Raw genomic sequence first — 19,107 nt, forward strand, 5'->3', positions numbered from 1 at the left:
TTTAAAAACAAAAGCTATCTGTCCCTATTCATAAAACAGATCAGCGTTTGCCATGGGCAGTGGTGGGAAGAGAGAGCTGATTGCAAGGGAGCACAAGGGAACTTTCTTGTTTTATCAAAATGTTCTGTATCTTCATGTGGTGGTGCTTGCATAACTGTGTGCGTTTTTCAAAATTCATGGAACTTTACACCTAAAATTTGAGAAAATTATGCGCATCTAACCTTAAAAAAAAAAATCAAAGCTTGATTAAAGTAGATTGCTTTCCATTCTGGCAAGAGTCTTCCAAGAAGTTACATGTGAAATGTCATATGCTTATATTTCCCATCCCCTCAGCCTGGATAATTAGCATGCTATGTATACAGAGTTGGGTTTGGAGAGAAGAGGACATGGCCAGATATCTTTCATTTTAAAAAGTAAACAAACACACAGTGAGTAGTTAAGGAAGGAAATACTTTGTCTTAATAGCACATTCTGGTGCTTCCTATCTATCTCTTAAAACTTAGCAGAAAAATGTATTTAAAAAAGTCTAGGAAATCACTGTCTCCATTTTCTTCCCACTCAATGGTTAGTTAATCAAATATGGCTTTTTTTAACATGCTATTTTAATTACATTTTAATCAGATAAAATTCTCTATTTTTTGTTTTTTTCTTTAATTATCTTATGTCTGTTAAGATGTGTAGTATTGTCTAGTATTGTTATCTTTTTTAGTGTGTTTCATGTGCACTTGAAATTTCAGAAAAGAATGTGTATTCTGTACAGAGTTGGGTGGTTTCTAACTGTCAGATTAAATTTGGTTGGTAGTGTTGCTGAGGTCTTGGATATCTTCACTAATTTTCCGATAACTTGTTTTGTTTATTATTGAGAAGACTGTTGAAATCTCCAATTTATTTGTGGATTTCTCTCCTTCACCTTGAGTATTGGCAGTTTGGTTTCATTATCTTGAAGCTCTGTTGTTTGCTGCACAAACATTTAGAAGTGTTAATGCCATCTTTATTTCTGGTTATATTCTTTTAACTAAGGTTACATTAGCTGATATTAATACACCTACTCCAGATTTCTTTTGGTTTGGTTTTGTATAGTTCTCTACACTTTTGTTTTTAACCATTTAAAGTGGATTTCTTATAGACATCATGTAGTTGGGTGATTTATTTTTTTAAATAACAATTGACAATCTCTTTTAATTGTTTTAGACCATTAGGTCTAAATTTTTTTTTAAGCTTATTTATTTTGAGAGAGACAGAGACAGAGCCAGTGGGGAAGGGGCAGAGAGAAGCAGAGGGAGAAAATATCAAGCAGGCTCCCCGCTGCCAGGGCAGAGGCCCACATGAGGCTTGAAGTCATGAAACTGCCAGATCATGACCTGAGCCTAAACCAAGAGTCCGACACTTAACTAACTGAGCCACCCAGGAGCCCCAACCATTAAGTTTGATTTTTGATGTGGTTGGATTTAGTACTACCATTGTATTTCACCCTCGGCCGCTCCCAACCCCACTTGTCTATTCTGTCTTGTTTTACCTTTGGTTCTGCATTTTGTAGCTTGTTTTCACTTACATATATAGAGTATTGCATTGTTTATCCATTGGATTTTTAGCTACATCTTCTCATTATTTAAGGAGTTTCCTCAGGGATTATAATATGCCAATCTAACATTTCATAGTCTACTTAAATATTGTAATACTTCAAGTAAATTTATGTGGAAGCTTTGGAAATACATCAGTAGGTTCCCTTATCATCTCACTAAACTTCATGATATTGCTATCTTATTATATGCTTTCAAAACTTCATTATAATTTAAATTTCAAGAATCATACATATTTTATTTTAAAACCTTTTATATTTTACTCAAAGATTTACTATTTATGTTGCTCTTCCATCATTCTCAAACTTCCATGCTTCCCTCCCTTATTCTGATCCTTCATCATAAAGGACTTTTGTTTTTTTCGTGTAGAACAATCTTACTGGAACATAATTTTCTGTTTTCCTTTATTTGAGACTTTATTAAGCCTTTGTTCCTAGCCTAGGAAATAGCTAGTCACTTAATTTGTTGTTAATTTCTATCTAATGTGACAATTTTTTCTAGAATTTTTTACTATATTTTTTGGTTTTGGGTAGTTGATTATGATGTGCTTAATTGTAGTTGTCTTTAAATTTACATTATTTGGGGTTTGGTGGATTTCTGAAATCTTTAAATTTATGATTGCTAAATTTTTATTTGTAATTCAGATATTTCTCCGTATTCATTTTTCCTTCTTTTGAGACTCAAATGAAACAACTATTTTGACTTTGTGATAATGGGCCACAAATCATTGAAGCTTTATTCATATTTTTAAAGTATGTTTTTCAAATAAGAAAATTTCCATCAATTTATCCTCAAGTTCACTGGTTTGTTCTTCGCTCATATCTATTCTAATATGGAACCTAACAAGTGATTAAGAGCCTTTTTTTAGGATTGAAATTTTGACCATTAACAATTCATCTTAGATGGTTTGATACTTTTAATTTCATTGCTGAAAAATTGTATTCTATTTATTTCAAGTATTTTAACCTTTACCTACTGAGTCATAATTATATTAAATGCTTTAAAGTATTTGTGTGATAATTCCAACATTTGAATCATCTCAGGGTTAGCATCTGTTATTTTACATGAAAATTGATCACATTTTCCTGGTTATTTTTGTATGATATAAATTTGGATTGTATTCTAGACATTTTAAATGATGTGTTTTTAGACTCTAGATTTTATTATAACCATATGAATTATGATGATGGTTTTGGTTTATTTTTGCAGGAAATCAGCATGAATAGATTCAGTTTGCACATTCTCCCTCACCTTCTATGAGAACTAGTTTTAATCTCTGTTCAGTTTCAAAGCCTTTATATGCTGTTTTGGCTACATTCCATGCATGGACTGCTTAAGTGTTAGTCTGAGATGCAGGCAGAGGCATAAATATTAGTTCATTTCTCAGAGTCTTTTCTAGGATATTTTGGGCCACACAGGTGTATCTCAGATGTAAGCCCAAGAAAAGACATGTGTAGATTTACATACAAAATTTGGAGATTTCCTTTTCGGCACTTTGCCTTGGAATTCCCCGCCCCCCCCCCCCCAACTCCTTTCTCTGCAGAGGCAATTTTCTTTTTGTTTGTTTTGTTTGTTTGAATTAGAGTTTACCCCCACACACTGCTGCTTCATCAGGAAGCAACATGACTGGGGGCTGGCTTTGGGGCAAAGCCACAGGAGAAAAAGAAGAGTAAGGGCAACAGAAGGAAATTTAATTCTATGATAATTGCTTCTCAAGTTTTCAAAACCCTTCACACTTCACATGTTTTTGATTATTTTTAAGAGTCCTCAAGTAATTGCTCTTTATTATCTCTATTATGGTAAAATACACATAACAAAATTTACCATCCTAACAATTTTAAATAGACATCTTTAAGTATTAAATATATTTAATATATTGTACAAATATCACCACCATCTATCTCCAAACTTTTTCATCTTGTAAAACGAAAACTCCATACCCATTAAATAAGAACTTCCTATTCCCCTTAACACCTGTCACATGGCAATGACCATTCCTCTTTCTGCTTCTAGGATTTTGACTATGTACCTCACAAAAGTTCTCATACAATATTTGTGCTTTTGTGGCTAGATTATTTCACTTGACATAATATCCTCAATGTTCATCCATGTTATAATATATGTCGGAATTTCTTTTCTTTTTAAGACTGAATTGTATTCCATTGTATGTATATATTCTACTTATCCATCCATCTGTTGATAGGTACTTGGGTTATTGAGTTTTAGCAGTTCTTTATATATTCTGAATATTAATCTATATCAGATATATGATATAAAATATTTTCTCTATTCTGTAGAATGCCTGGTCATTCTGATGGTAACTTTTGATAAATGTTTAGGTTTTTTTTGTTTTTTTTTATAAAGTCCAACTTGTCCTTTTTTTCTCTTGCTACCTATGCTTTTAGTGATATATCTGAGAAATAAATTCCCAATGTCATGAAACTCTTCTACTGTTTTAAGACCTTTATAGTTTGAGGTCTTGCATTTAGGTCTTTAATCCATTTTGAACTAATTTTGGCATAAGGTGCCAACTCAGGATACAAATTCATTCTTTTGCATGTGGATATCCAGTTTTCTCAGCACCGTTTGTTGAAAAAAATGGCCTTTTCCTCATGGAATGGTATTGGCACCCTTGTTGAAAATCATTTGACCATGTCTGCAAGGGTTTATTTCTAGTTCCTCTATTCTATTGGTCTATACATCTGTCTTTATGTCACTATCACATTATTTTGATTACTGTAGCTTTGTAATAAGTTTTGAAATCAGGAAATATGAACTGTCCAGATTTTTAAAAATATTATTTCAGCTATTTAGGCTGCCTTGAGATTCCATATGAATTTTCAATGGGATTTTCTATTTCTACAAAAAAAAAAACCATAGGGATTTTGATAGATTACTTAGTTATGTGGATCATGCAGTGTAGTATTGGCATATTAACAATATTGAGTTCTCATCCAAAAGTATAGGATGTATTTCATTTATTTATGTCCTCTTTACTGTATTTCAGTAATGTTTTACATCATTGTCCAAAGCAATGGTTAATCCCTAAGTATTTTATTCTTTTTGATGCTATTGTAAATGGAATTGATTTCTTAATTTCCTTTTCAGATTGGTCATTGTAAGTGTACAGAAATGCAACTGCTTTTTATCTTTTGACTTTATACCCTATTTTACTGAATTCAATTGTTAGGTCTAAGTATTTGTGTGCATGTGTGAGAGATAAAGTTTAATACATATAAGATTGTATAAACTGTCAACAGACAATTTTACTTATTTTCCAGTTTGGATGCTTTTTATTTCATTTTCTTGCCTAATTTCTCTGGCTAGAACTTCTAGTCCTATGTTGAATAAAAGTGGTGAAAGTGGGCATCTTTGCCTTATTACTGATCTTAAAGAAAAAGCTTTCAGACTTTCACCATTTACTATGATGTTTACTGTGGATCTTCCAGATGTGGTTTTCATTATGTTGAGGTAGTTTTCTTTTATTTCTAGTGTATTGGAAAGTTTTATCACGAAAGGGTACTGAATTTTGTCAAATCCTTTTTCCCTATTGAGATGGGGTTTTTGTTGTTGTTGTTGTAGCTTGTTTTGTTTTCTCCCTTCATTTGGTATATTGAGTATTACACTGATTGATACTTGTATATTGAACCACTCTTGCTTTCCATGAATAAATATGACTTGGTTTTGGTATCTGATCTTTTAATATGCTGAATTTTGTTGGTATTTTATTGAGGAATTTTGCAGGAATGTTCATAAGGGATATGGGCCTGTAGTATTCTTTTCTTACAGTGCCTTGGTCTGGCTTTGTCATCAGAATAATGTTGGCCTAATGGAATGAATTTAAAAGTGTTTCCTCTTCTTAAATACCTTGGAAAAGTTTAAGAAGGGTTGGTGTTACCTCTTTAAATGTTTGGTAGAATTTACCTATGAAGCCATTAGTCCAGGCTGTTTTTTGTTGGGAGATTTTTGATTATTGACTCAAATTTCTTACCAGTTATAGATCAACTAGTCACAGATCCTGATTTTTTTAGTTCTTCATGATTTAGCCTTAGCAGGTTTGTGTTGTCACAAACTTGTTCATTTTCTGTACGTTAACCAATATTCAGGTGTACAATTATTCATAGTAATCTCTTGTAATCCCTTTTCTTTCGCATAATCAGTACAAATGGCTTCACTTCCATTTCTTATTTTAGTACTCTGAATATTAGTCCATCTAAATAAAAGCTTATTAATACATTTATCTTTTCAAAGAATCAAATTTTAGTTTTATTGATTTTTTTATTCTCTACTTTATCTCTGTTCTAAACTTTATTGCTCCTTCCTTCTATTACCTTTGGGTTTAGTTTCTACTTCTTAATTATTGATTTGTAAAGTTAGGTGTTGATTTGATATCTTTCTTCTTTTTTAATATAAGCAGTTATAGCTATAAATTTCCACCTTAGCACTTCTTTCACTATGTTTCATACAGTTCTGTTGTACTGTTTTCATTTTCATTCATTTCCTTGTATTTTCTAATTCCCCTTGTGATTTTTTTTACCCATTAAGAGTGTGTTTAATTTCCTCAATTTTTTTTTGTAATTTTCCAGTTTCCCTTCCATTATTGATTTCTAAGTTTATATCATTGTAATTGGGAAGATACTTCATATGATATCTTTTTAAATCTCCACACTTAACTTGTAGCCCAACATATGATCTATCCTGGAAAATGTCTCACGTGCACTAAGTGTCTCAGGTGCACTTGAGAAGAACGTGTGCTTCTGTTACCATGTAGACGTTCTATACATATCTACTAGATCTATTTGATATTTTGTATTATTTGATTTTTTTGTTTCCTTACTTACCTTCTGTCTGGTTCAATACATTATTGAAACTGGATTATTGAAGTCTTGGGCTATTTTTTTTTTTAGCACTGTCTACTCCTCCCTTAAGTTCTGTCAATTATAGCTACATATATTTTGATGGTGTGTCATTAGGCATATAAATGTTTATAACTGTTAAATCTTCTAGCTGTGTTAAACCTTTTATTACTATCTATTGTCTTTCACTCTTTTATTTTTTATTTAAATCTATTTTGTCTGATATTAGTATAGCCACTCTTGATCTCTCTTGGTTGCTATTAGCATAGAACACCATTTTCTATCCTTTCACTTTCAATCTATTTGTGTTAGATCTGAAGTGAGTCTCAAAATAAATTAAGTAAGTACCTAAGTGAGTGAGTCTCTTGTAGACATTATACCACTGAATCCTGTTTTTATCCATTTTGCCAATCTCTGTATTTTGATTGGGGAGTTTAATACATTTACATCTGAAGTAATAACCAAAGGGAGGAACTTACTTATGCAATTTTGTTACTAATTTTCAATAAACCTTATACTTTTAGTCCCGTATTTCCTATATTACAGTCTTTGGTGTTTAACTGATTTTTATAGTGAAATGTTTAAATACCTTTCTCACTTCCTTTTTTTTTTTTTTTTTTTTTGGCATATTCTACAGCTACCTGGGGGGCTTTTCATGGAGATTACATTTAACATCCTAAGGTTATAATACACTAATTTGAATTACTAGCATCTTAACTTCAATAACCTACAAAAACACTACTTATTTAAAGCTGTGTCCATACCTCTTATGGCTCTTATCACAAAATTATGACTTTAGACATTGTGTGACCTAGAACAAAGTAATATTTTGAAAAATATTATCTTAAATTATGCAGAAAACAAAATATAGTTATAAATCAAATCTATAATACTATTGTATTATATATGTATATCTGGATTAGACTCTACAATCATGTACAAACCAGAATTAACAAGTATTATCACAATATTACTAACTTTATGTATTTATGAATTTCACGTCTTGCCCACGTATTTAAGTTTTTGAAATCTTTATTTCTTCAAATGACTTCAAGTTATGGTCTAGTGACCTTTCATTTCACCCTGGAGGACTCTCTTGAGCATTTTTTATACAGCATATGGTTTGTTACTAGTGGTAACAAACTCTCGGCTTTGTTTATCTGGGAATCTTATATTCTCCCTAATTCCTTTATTTATTTATTTTTTTTACATTTATTTATTTTTGAGAGACAGAGAGAGACAGAGCATAAGTGGGGGAGGGGCAGGAGACAGAATCCGGTTCCAGGCTCTGAGCTGTCAGTACAGAGTCCAATGCAGGGCTCAAACTCACCAACTGTGAGAACGTGACCTGAGCCAAAGTCGATGCTCAACCAAATGAGCCACCCAGGCACCCCATATTCTCCCTCATTCTTAATGGACATTTTTTGCTCGACATAGGATTTTCGGTTATTTTGTTTTTCCTTTTAATACTTTGACTATATTGGTCCATTGCTCTCTACCCTCCAATGTTTTTGATGAGAAATATGCTGATAATATTTTGAAGACTCCTTATATGTGATGAGTCACTTCTCTCTTGGCCATTTGCAAGATTCTGTCCCTGACGGTTTTCATCCAAAGATTTTTATTATTATGAGAGACAGAAAGAGAGAGAGAGACAAAGAGAGAGATAGAGAGAGAAAAAAAAATCTTAAGCAGGCTCCTGCAGAGCCCAATGCAGTGCTTGATCCCATGACCTGGGATCATGACCTGAGCTGAAATCAAGAGTTGGACACTCAACTGACTGAGCCACCCAGAAACCCCTGTCTTTGAGTTTTTAAAAGTTTGATTAAAATGGATAGTGGTGGGTCCTTGAGTTTATCCTATTTAGATTTGAATTTCTTTGATAATTATTTTCATGTCTTCCATCAAATCTGGGATGTTTTCAGCCACTATTTTTTCAATTTTTTTTTTAGCCCCCCTTTTCTTTTTTTCTTTTTTCTTTTTTTTTTTTTTTTTTTTTTTTTTTAGGACTCTTGCAATGAATGGTAATCCATTTGATACTTCTCTGACAAGCATCTGATTGTTTTTCAATCATTTTTTTTTCTTTCTGTTTCTCATACTAAATAATTTATGTTGTTCTATATTCAAGCTTCCTAATTATTTCTTCTACCTGGACAATCTGCCTTTGAACGCTGTAGTGAATTTTTCATTTCAGTGATTGTATTTTTGAAGCCTAGAATTTTTGTTTTATTTTAGGTTCTCTATCTTTTATTGATAATTCCATTTTTTATATAACTAATTTTCTTGCCTTTTTGTACACCTTCATTTAATTATTTGAGCTTCTTTAGGATGGCTGTCTTAAAGTCTTTGTATCATAGATTTTCCATTAAGTCTTTTCCAGGGACAATTTTATTTTATTTATTTATTTTTCTCCTTTCAATAGTCTGTATTTTCCTATTTCTTTGGATATCTCAAGATTTTTTTGTTGTTGAAAACTGAACATTTGTATTTAAAATTTGTTATCTGGAAATCTAATTCTTTCCCTTCATCAGGGTTTGGTGTGTTCTATTACTGTTTTTTAGTTTGCTTTTCTTTATGTAGGTTTTCTCTGTACTAAGGATCAGCTGAGGTATAATCTTAAGATATTCTTTTTTTTTAATTTTTTTTTTGTGTGTTTTATTTATTTTTGAGACAGAGAGAGACAGATCATGAACGGGGGAGGGGCAGAGAGAGAGGGAGACACAGAATCAGAAGCAGGCTCCAGGCTCTGAGCCATCAGCCCAGAGCCCGACGCGGGGCTCAAACTCACGGACCGCGAGATCGTGACCTGAGCTGAAGTCAGACGCTTAACCGACTGAGCCACCCAGGCACCCCAGGATATTCTTAAATATTTTCTAAGCCTTTTCCTTGTCCTTTTTCTAAGCCTTTCCATGTCCTTTTCCTGGACATGCATGGTCACTTTCTAATTTCCCCTGTATGCAGTTACTTTCGAATATCCTAATCTTTTAATGTCTGTTTTGAGAAAAAGGAATTTTTTTTAAAGAAAATGTAGGGAATGGGGAGAAAGGGCACTAGCCCTTTAAATGCTGTGGAAGTTACTTCAGCCTGAGAGAGAGGGGCTTGCAAGAATGAGGGGAAAGTGGTGCAACAACACTGGCCACTGAACTCCTTATCTGAAATTTTCAAAATATTTATTTAGAGAGAGAGAGGATAGGGGCGGCACAGAGAGAGAGAGAGAATCCCAAGCAGACTCCACACTGAGCACAAGCCCAACACAGGGTTCTGTCTCACTACCTTGAGGTCATGACCTGAGCTGAAGTCAAGAGTAGGACTCTTAACCGATTGAGCCACCCAGGTGACCCCACTTGTCTGTACCTTTGTAATCAGAAGCAGCAATCAGAACCCAGATCTCAAATATTTGGAATATAGGATCCTTTTCACCATCGCTTGTTACTGCAAGCTGTATGTTAACTGCTGGACAACAAAATGTCCAGCTGCCTGCTCTAAGTCTGTCAGTGGGAGAAGGATAGCTCCCACTGGACTAAGAGCTGAAATGGAGAGAACTTCACCTTCACTTTACCCTCTAAGCCTACTCTTGTAAAGTGTAAACCTTCAGTAGACTCCAGAGTTACAAAAGAGTTACAAGAGGCAGATTCTATCAGTGTAATTGTTTAGGTGGGAAGACAGATTCCTGGTGCCTTCTAGTCTACCATCTTCCCAGAATCCTCTGCTTTTTGTATTTTGTTCAGAATTTTTAGTTGTAATCAGTGGGAAAGATAGGCTATAGTAAACTTATTTAATCTTAGTGAGAATCAGAATTTTAAACAGTTGTTTTAGACCACATATATGTATAACTTTGATTGAAATAAACAAAAATAGATGATAATCTAATTTGATTTTCTGCCAAACCATTTTCAAATATAGAAATTTAATATAACTATACAAATAAATATAAATTATATTATCTAGCCCATCACTAGGATTATCAAGTTTATTAGGTACAGAACAAAAAAGATGTGCGTTTTTCTTCTGTTAGACTGATAAATTTCTATTTGTATATCTTTTAAAACAGGTTTTTCCAATGTGTCCTATATATTTACATAATTCTTTTTATGACTTTAAGAATCCTTAGTTAGACAAAATTAATCAAATTATTCTTAAGTTCCCAGTGAATAGTCAGGAGGGCACCATATTTGACCACGTAATTTTTTTTTTCCACGCAGCTTCTCAATAGTCTAGAGTTCTACAAAAACATTTTAAAAGTAACCTCTTAGTGGTCCATCTATACTAACTAATAGTCTTAATAGAAAATTACTCTATGGAATTACTTAAGAAATTGATTGACTCCCAGGATCCAAAGTAGCATTTTTAAAGAGGAAATAATTCTACTTTGGTACTAAAATGGAATTGGATCTAGCAGGATGCCTTAGTTTTACTCTGGAGGTCTCTAAGAAAAATGAAGAGAAGGTTTACTATATTTATGTCAAAGTAATTCTGCAAAGAGTAATGGGCAGTCACATACAGGAAGAGGGATATCCATATTGGTTTGACTCATACGATTTTTGCTTTATGAAGTTATACATTATCATAGTGGTTGGCAAAAAAAAGGTTGCAGTAAAACTACTACATTGAAATAAATAAGTTGTTTCTCTAGGTACTGAATGAAAAATTAATTCAAGATGAATTGTATTTCTTTTAATGTTTTTCTGGTGGTCTTTGATTTGATAAAGGTATACCCCTCCAGTTAGTGTGAAATCAGAGGGCTCACTACTCCAAGCTGCACACTTGCCATTCTCGCTTTCACGTTTAACAAACATTTACACACCTACTCTAAAGAGAAGCAATCAGTCCCAAGTATTGTAAATGGCAGAATAAATTACAGACGTTTTGGAGATGGAATTCTAAATTTGCTTGATTTAAACTTAGAAAATCAGACAAAAAACTGCTTCTATGCACTTTGATATTTAATTATCTAAAAGTATAGAAACATTATCATCCTGAAAATGTTTTATTATAAAAATTCATATAAGTAATGTATGTTTTTAAATTACAAAGCTCTCTTCTAATCTTGTTTTCATAATGAAATTTATTTAAGTCTAATATAAGCATAATGTAGAGTAATGTGTCTTCTGTACCACAAAATGAATGTGGAGAATAAATTCATTATTTCTTCTTTAGCAAATCTCTTTTTAATCTCACAGCTATAGACAGAATAATTTTTTTCCTTTTACTATACTGATGAGGATTTCAAACTAATTTTCAGTAAAATGAGAAGTCTTTAAAAATATGGTTTTATCATATTCTTCAGCCTCCTCAACTTCCCTAGTGTCCTCTTTTTTAATCCCAGTCTTAATTTTAATACAGCATTGTTTGCCCTGCATTATCAAATATGAGATAGTAGATGTGTGTATTGAAACCCTCTGAAGGTATTTTGTAAATAATCTTTACTTGATACATCCTCTTTTTATCTAGTATCCTCAATTTTTACACCATTTTGTAAGTCAAGTTCAATTTTTAATAAATGGAATAAGAATTCTATAAGTAAAACCTCCTCTTTCATTAAGTTTAAACTTAGTGACTTTGCAATATATACTCTCTTTAGTATATTCAGTCCTTTCCTATAGTCTAGAAACTGGGTTAAACATAATCCATATGGCAATATAAGTATTTGTGGAAGAGGTATACAGTTACATGTTTTAGATAATTGATGCAGACATATTCAGTTGCAAATACAAAATAAAAACAGTTTATGTCTTCCAAAATTTTTTATATTTATCTAGCATTTTAATTTCTTTAAATTAACTTAGGCATTGTAATTTCTTAATTTTTTAACAATATGAGTCCTTTTGTTCTGTTATGTTTTGATTCTATTTATCACAGAAATTCCATAATAGGTAGTTTCTAGCTAATTAGGAAATTAAGACATGGAGTTTTATTTATTTATTTATTTTTATATATATATGAAATTTATTGACAAGTTGGTTTCCATACAACACCCAGTGCTCATCCCAAAAGGTGCCCTCCTCAATACCCATCACCCACCCTCCCCTCCCTCCCACCCCCCATCAACCCTCAGTTTGTTCTCAGTTTTTAACAGTCTCTTATGCTTTGGCTCTCTCCCACTCTAACCTCTTTTTTTTTTTTTTTTTTTTCCTTCCCCTAAGACATGGAGTTTTAGACTTGCACTCTGAAAATTCTGTCTAGAGTCAGAGTGAAGTTGAAGTGTACTTTATTCCTTTGCTGGGTACAAGGGTTTCCTACCTTGCCTGAGTCTTTGGGAATGTATAAGCCTACAACCAGACATACCTCATGTGCATATTTAATCTGATACATGGCTGAACTTCATATGTATTGCCAATGCAAATTTGTATATACGTTATTCTTGGCTTCTCACACTTCTGAATTTTTCTGAAATATATTATAAAACACAAAATAGTTGTATAAGAAGTTACTAAAGATTGATTAATCTATATAATTTTCTTTCAACAAAAAAATTTAAGAAAAACTCCATTCTTCTTGATCCTTGAGAAAAATATTAGGAACTTATTACTAAATAGACATGTTATAAAATCAATTGATAGTTTATGGAAAATATGTAATTTTAAAATGATGTATAAATATGTGTCATGGTAACTGTATCTTAAAATATACTGTTCAATGAGTTTTGACAAATATATCGAGTTATGAGTTTATATCACATCAAAACATAAAATGTTTTGGTTACCTCCAAAAGCTACCTGAGTCTCTGTATGCTCCTTTCTCCACCCAAATAGTCCCTCATAACTGTTTGTTTCTTGCCTCTGGGATTTTGTTGTTGTTGTCTTTTGCCTTTTCTATAGAATCCTATAAATAGAATTATACAACGTGTAGCCTTAACATGTTTTCGAGAGGCATGAATATATATTGTTTATCACATATTTCATTGACATTCATTTGAATTGCTTTCAGTTTGGGCTCTAATGAATAAAACTGCTGTGAGCATTATATAGAAGTCTTTCTGTAGATACAGGGTTTTTTTTTTAAATGTTTATTTCTAAGAGTGAACAAGGGGGAAAGGGGCAGAGAGAGGGGAAGAGAGGATCCCAAGTGGGCTCTGCACTGATGTCAGCAAGTCCAATGTAGGGCTCGAACTCATGAACCATGAGATCATGACCTGAGCCAAAGTCAGATGCTCAACTGACTGAGCCACCCAGGTGCCCTTTCATTGTTTTGGATAAAAACCAGAAGTGGACATGGTGAACTGAATGATTTTATCTATTTAACTTTATAAGAAAACCAAACTGTTTCCAAAGTTGCTATGTTGTTTTGCATTGCCACCAGAAATGGGTGAGAGTTCCAATTATTCCACACCCTCAATGGGATTTTGATACCTTCAATCTTTTTACTTTTAAATCATTCTAAAAGGAATGTAGTGACATTGCATTGTTGTGTTCATTTGCATTCCCTTAGTTATTAATGATATTGAGCTCTGTATCTTATTTGAAGAAGTTTTTGTTCAATTTCATTCAGAGATACCATGTATTTCTAGACACTAATAGGGAGGTAATAGAAAATTAAGAAAGCAATCATATTCATAATTGCACCAAAAAGAATAAAATAACTGGGAATAAACTTAACCACAGGAGTGAAAGAGATGTTCTGAAAACTATAAAACACTGATGAAAGAAATTGAAGATGACACAAACAAATGGAAAGAGATAGCATGGTCATGGACTGGAAGAACAAATATCATTAAAATGTCCATACCACCTGAGCAAACTGCAGATTCAATGCAATCCCTATCAAAATACCAAAAGCATTTTTCACAGAACTAGAGTAAATAATCCTAAAATTTGTATGGAACCACAAAACACCTCAACTAGCCAAAGCAATCTTGAGAAAGAACAAGAGGTATCACAATCCCAAATTTCAAGGTATACTAAAAAGGTATAATGATCAAAACAGTACAGCACTGGCATAAAAACAGACATGTAGATCAATGGAACAGAATACAGAGCCCAGAAATAAACTTGCACCATTTTAGGTCAATTTACAACAAGAGAAGCAAGACTATGCCATAGGAAAAGGACATTCTCTTTAATAAAGGGTGTTGGGAATACTGGACAGCTACATGCAAAAAGAATGAAATTAGACCACTTTCTTACAAAAATAAATTCAAAATAGATTAAATATGAAACTATAAAACTCCTAGAAGAAAATATAGGCAGTAATCAATTTACTGGATATCACCTTAGTAGCATTTTTCTAGATAAGTCCCTTGAAGCAAGGGAATCAAAAGCAAAACTATTGGGACTACAGCAAAATAGAAATCTTTTGCATAGTGAAGGATACCATTAATAAAAAGAAATGGCAACGTATTTCCTAACAGGCAAGAAGAGATTTGTAAATGACATAGCTGAAAAGTGGTTAATATTCAAAAACATAAAAAAATTGTACAACTCAACACCAAAAAACACAAATTGATTAAAAAATGGACAGAGGACCTGAATAGGCATTTTTCAAAAAAAAAGACATAGAGATGGTTACAGACACATGAAAGAATTCTTGACGTCACTAATCATTAGTGAAATGCAAATCTAAACCACAGTGACATATCACATCACACCATCAAAATGGCTAGTATCAAAAAGACAAGAATAAAAAGTATTGGTGAGGATGAGGAAAAAAAGGAACCCTCCATTCACTGTTGGTATAAATGTAAATTGATGTAGTCACTGTGGAAAACAGTAAGGAATTTTCTCAAAAAAGTTAATGATAGAAATAACATACAATCTCATAATTTCCCTACTGAATATTTATTCAAAGAAAACAGAAACACTATTTCAAAAATATTTATGCCCCCCTTTGTTTTTTCAGCATTATTTAAAATAGCCAAGATACGAAAGCAACTCAAGTGTCCATCAACAAATGAAGATGTTGTGTACATATTTAACTGAATGTTACTAACCACCCCCCCCAAAAAAAAGAGAGGTCTTTCCATCATTTGCAACAGGATGGATGAACACATCCATGCTGGATGTGGTATTATGTTAAGTGAAATAAGTCAAACAGGGAAAAACCAATGCTATATAATTTCATTTACATGTGGAATCTAAAAAACAAAACAAATTAACAGACAAAAAAAAAATCAGAAACAAGCTCAAAATTGCATAGAATTAACTGGTGGTTGTCAGAGAGAAGGAGGTAGGGCATTTTGCATCCAATGGGCAAAATAGATGAAAGGGCAGTAGGAGGTACAGGCTTCCAGTTGTGGAATAAATAAATCAGGGGGATTAAAGGTGCAACAAAGGTACAACGAAGGGAAAATAGTCAATGTATTGTAATAGCATTGTATGATGACAGATAGCTATACTTGTGGTGAGAACAGGATAACATACATACTTGTTAAATGACTATGTTGAGTATCTGAAACTAAGGTAACGGTGTGTTCCCACTATACCTCAACTGAAAAGACAAACAAGCAAAACAAACAACTAAGTCATAGTTTTATGCTCAGGGTTGACTGACATCATGATGCACTGGGTTGGGAGGGTCTCTTAGGATTTGTCCAAGAAAAGGAGGACTTCAATGTTATCACATGCATTTGTGGGTTCAGTGGCATTTGGAAATTATAAATGTGTTTACCTTCCATTTTAGTTAATATATGTTTAAATAAATAATAGAAATACCAAAATAACCTAAAAATAACCTAATGCTTTATTTAATAAAATCTAATTTTTCCATATAGCAAGGTATCAGAAGGTAGGAGTTTCCAGTTGTTCATTGACAATATAGGATATATTTATATTCATGATTTTTTTGGGTTGATCTTCATGGTCAAAGGAGAGATACCAACCATTTAAGAAAGATGTAAGTAGAAAAGAGGGCTTCTCTTCTCAATATTCTGTGTTTTTATTGAAAAAGAAAGTATTTTTTTTCTAGTATACTGTCCTTTACGCATCTCATTAATTGAACAGATTCATTTGCCGACCTAATTTAGACCAATCACTAGCAGTTGCAGGTTGAGTCCCCCAGGGAGTAGTTGCTGAGCTAGACCTTAATATGGAGGACCTTCATTAGGGAGTCCTCTTAGGATCTACACCTGTGAAAAGGCAGTGAGAGGAAACAGGACTGGACAGAGGGTGAAGTTGGGCTTCAAAGCTAGAGCATGAAGGTGTCCTCTGTCCCACAGGAAGCTTTGGAAATGGGACAGCCTTTTAAGAGCTCCCCATTTTGGGGCAAAGATTCTGGGCTTTCATACATTCAAGCTAATCAAGCATTAATAAAGCCTGCTGATGTAAAGAGATCTTACCTTTGGTGAGTCATCTGGCTTGAACCAAAGCAATCCTCAAAGAGAGCTGATAGTTGAGGGGTATCTACTGGCAACGCATTCGACAGCTATGAGAATAAGTCCTTCATTTCAGGAGATGGTTCTGGGCTGTGCATCATAAAACTGAAAAAGAGAAATGGAATTACCATGAATGGATTAAAATGTTTATGAATCCTTTCTGAGTGGCTACAGGAAGGTACCACTCTCTTGAAGGTAAAAGTTCTCTGTCTCACACTTTCTTCAATTCTGTGATCCAGGGGCAAACTTCTCTTTGGTAGACAACCAATACCTGTCTGTCTGTCTTTCTTGTACCCCCTCTTTCCTACTCCATTCCTTCTCATTCTCTTTCACTTTCTCTTATTTATCCATACCTAACACACTACATAGCCAGGAGCAATACCATTTATCTATAGAATAAAATCCTAGGAGCAGCTCTAAAAATACTCTGCACAGAGTTTTATGGTTGATGGGACCTGGGAGAGAAGCAGCCCAGAACTATAAGTAACCTTGGATATCCACTAATCCCAGGGTAAAAACAATTATAAGGAAAATTATATTATATAATAACTCAAAACATTATTCCAATGTACCAATGTAATTATTTTTTGAGTTAGTCTATAACAATCCCATCACATTTTCTAAATGCTTGAAATTTGGCTATTATTTCATATATTTGAGCTTTTTTTTTAAATGGTTATTTATTTTTGAGAGAGACGGAGACAGAATGTGAGTGATTTAGGGGCAGAGCGAGAGGGAGAACAGAATCGGAAGCAGACTCCAGGCTCTGAGCTGTTAGCACAGAGCCCAACACGGGGCTCGAACCCACGAGCCCTGAGATCATGACCTGAGCTAAAGTCTGACGCTCAACCAAGACACCCCCATATATTTGAGCTTTAATATCCTTTTTATTAATCAGAAAACATAAAACTAATTTGGTAGAATCATAGTATAATATAGATTTACATGTCACATTATATATATATATATATATATACACACACATATATATACATATATATGTATATATATATATATAATATACATACATTGGTAATAGTGTCTAGTTCCAGTGTATGTATAACACTGTGCATATACATATAATAGTATCCAGTACTTCATATACAATATCAAAAACACTCAGTGAAATTAATTGCCTGTCTATAATGAATATTCTTTTTTTTTTTTTTTTTTTTTGTAGAGAGAGAGCACATGGGCTGGTGAGAGACAGAGAGAGCAGGAGACACATTATCTGAAACAAGCTCTAGACTCCGAGCTGTCAGCACAGAGCCTGCCGCAGATCTCCAACTCACGAACCGGGAGATCATGACCTGAGCCAAAGTCAGATGCCCAACCAACTGAGCCACCCAGCTGCCCCTAATGAATGTTCTTAATATATATATTTTTTTCCATTTCTAGCACTGCAGTAAGAGTTTCTGGGAAAAAAATGAAAAATTAAAAAATTATTAATAGAGTATATTTATAGATCTTATTTTCTTTTAAGTATAATCATAAATTGGCCCCCATATTCTCAGCTGATATTTCTAGGATCCTCTCCAGCACCAAACTAGAAATTTGGAATTCTCTATTTGCCTTATCCCATGACCACATCCCTCCATTTTTACTTTTTATATGTATCTTAAATTCTGTCTTCCTTTTATCCTTATTACTACTGCCCCAGGTCAGGCGGTACTCAGTAAGTTTCCTTATTCCTGTTATAGACTCCTTAGCTCTACCATACCTCTTGTTTTCCTCAAACTCATCCTCCTAATGTATATTAAAACAATCCATGCTTATCAACCCATATCAAATTTAGCATTAAAGTTTTTCATTAGAATGATATTGCCTATGAGTGGATATGTATACATTTTTTAGCACAACAGTTTGGAGTTCTCATTACTTGGCCCCTATATTTATTATTGACTTCAGTTATATTATCTCTTCTTTCTTCACAGTGTAAATTTTAACAAAAAACTTCACGTAATTACACATGTGACACTCTGTCTTGATCCAGTTCCATTCTTTATGTATATCAGTCTTTTGATGAAAACAAAAAACAAAAACCAAAAGCAGACAAACTGTTCCTGCTTAATACAATGTTGGGTAAAGTGCAGAGACATTAAAAGGACTTTCTGGGAGCGCCTGGGTGGCTCAGTTGGTTAAGCGTCCAACTTCAGCTCAGGTCACAATCTCATGGTTTGTGGAGTGAGTTCATTGGTTTGAGCCCTGCATCAGGATCCACTCATGCGCTCGCTTTTTCTCTCTGTCTCATAAATAAATAAACATTTGAAAAATTTTTAAAAAAGACTTTCTGAAACCATTTTTGTTTAATTTTTAGTGAATGCTCTTTATTAAAGCCAGTTGAGAAATTCCTCCTACTCTGCTT

The sequence above is a fragment of the Lynx canadensis genome, chromosome C1 (genome assembly GCF_007474595.2).
Source record: "Lynx canadensis isolate LIC74 chromosome C1, mLynCan4.pri.v2, whole genome shotgun sequence".
NCBI lineage: Eukaryota > Metazoa > Chordata > Mammalia > Carnivora > Felidae > Lynx > Lynx canadensis.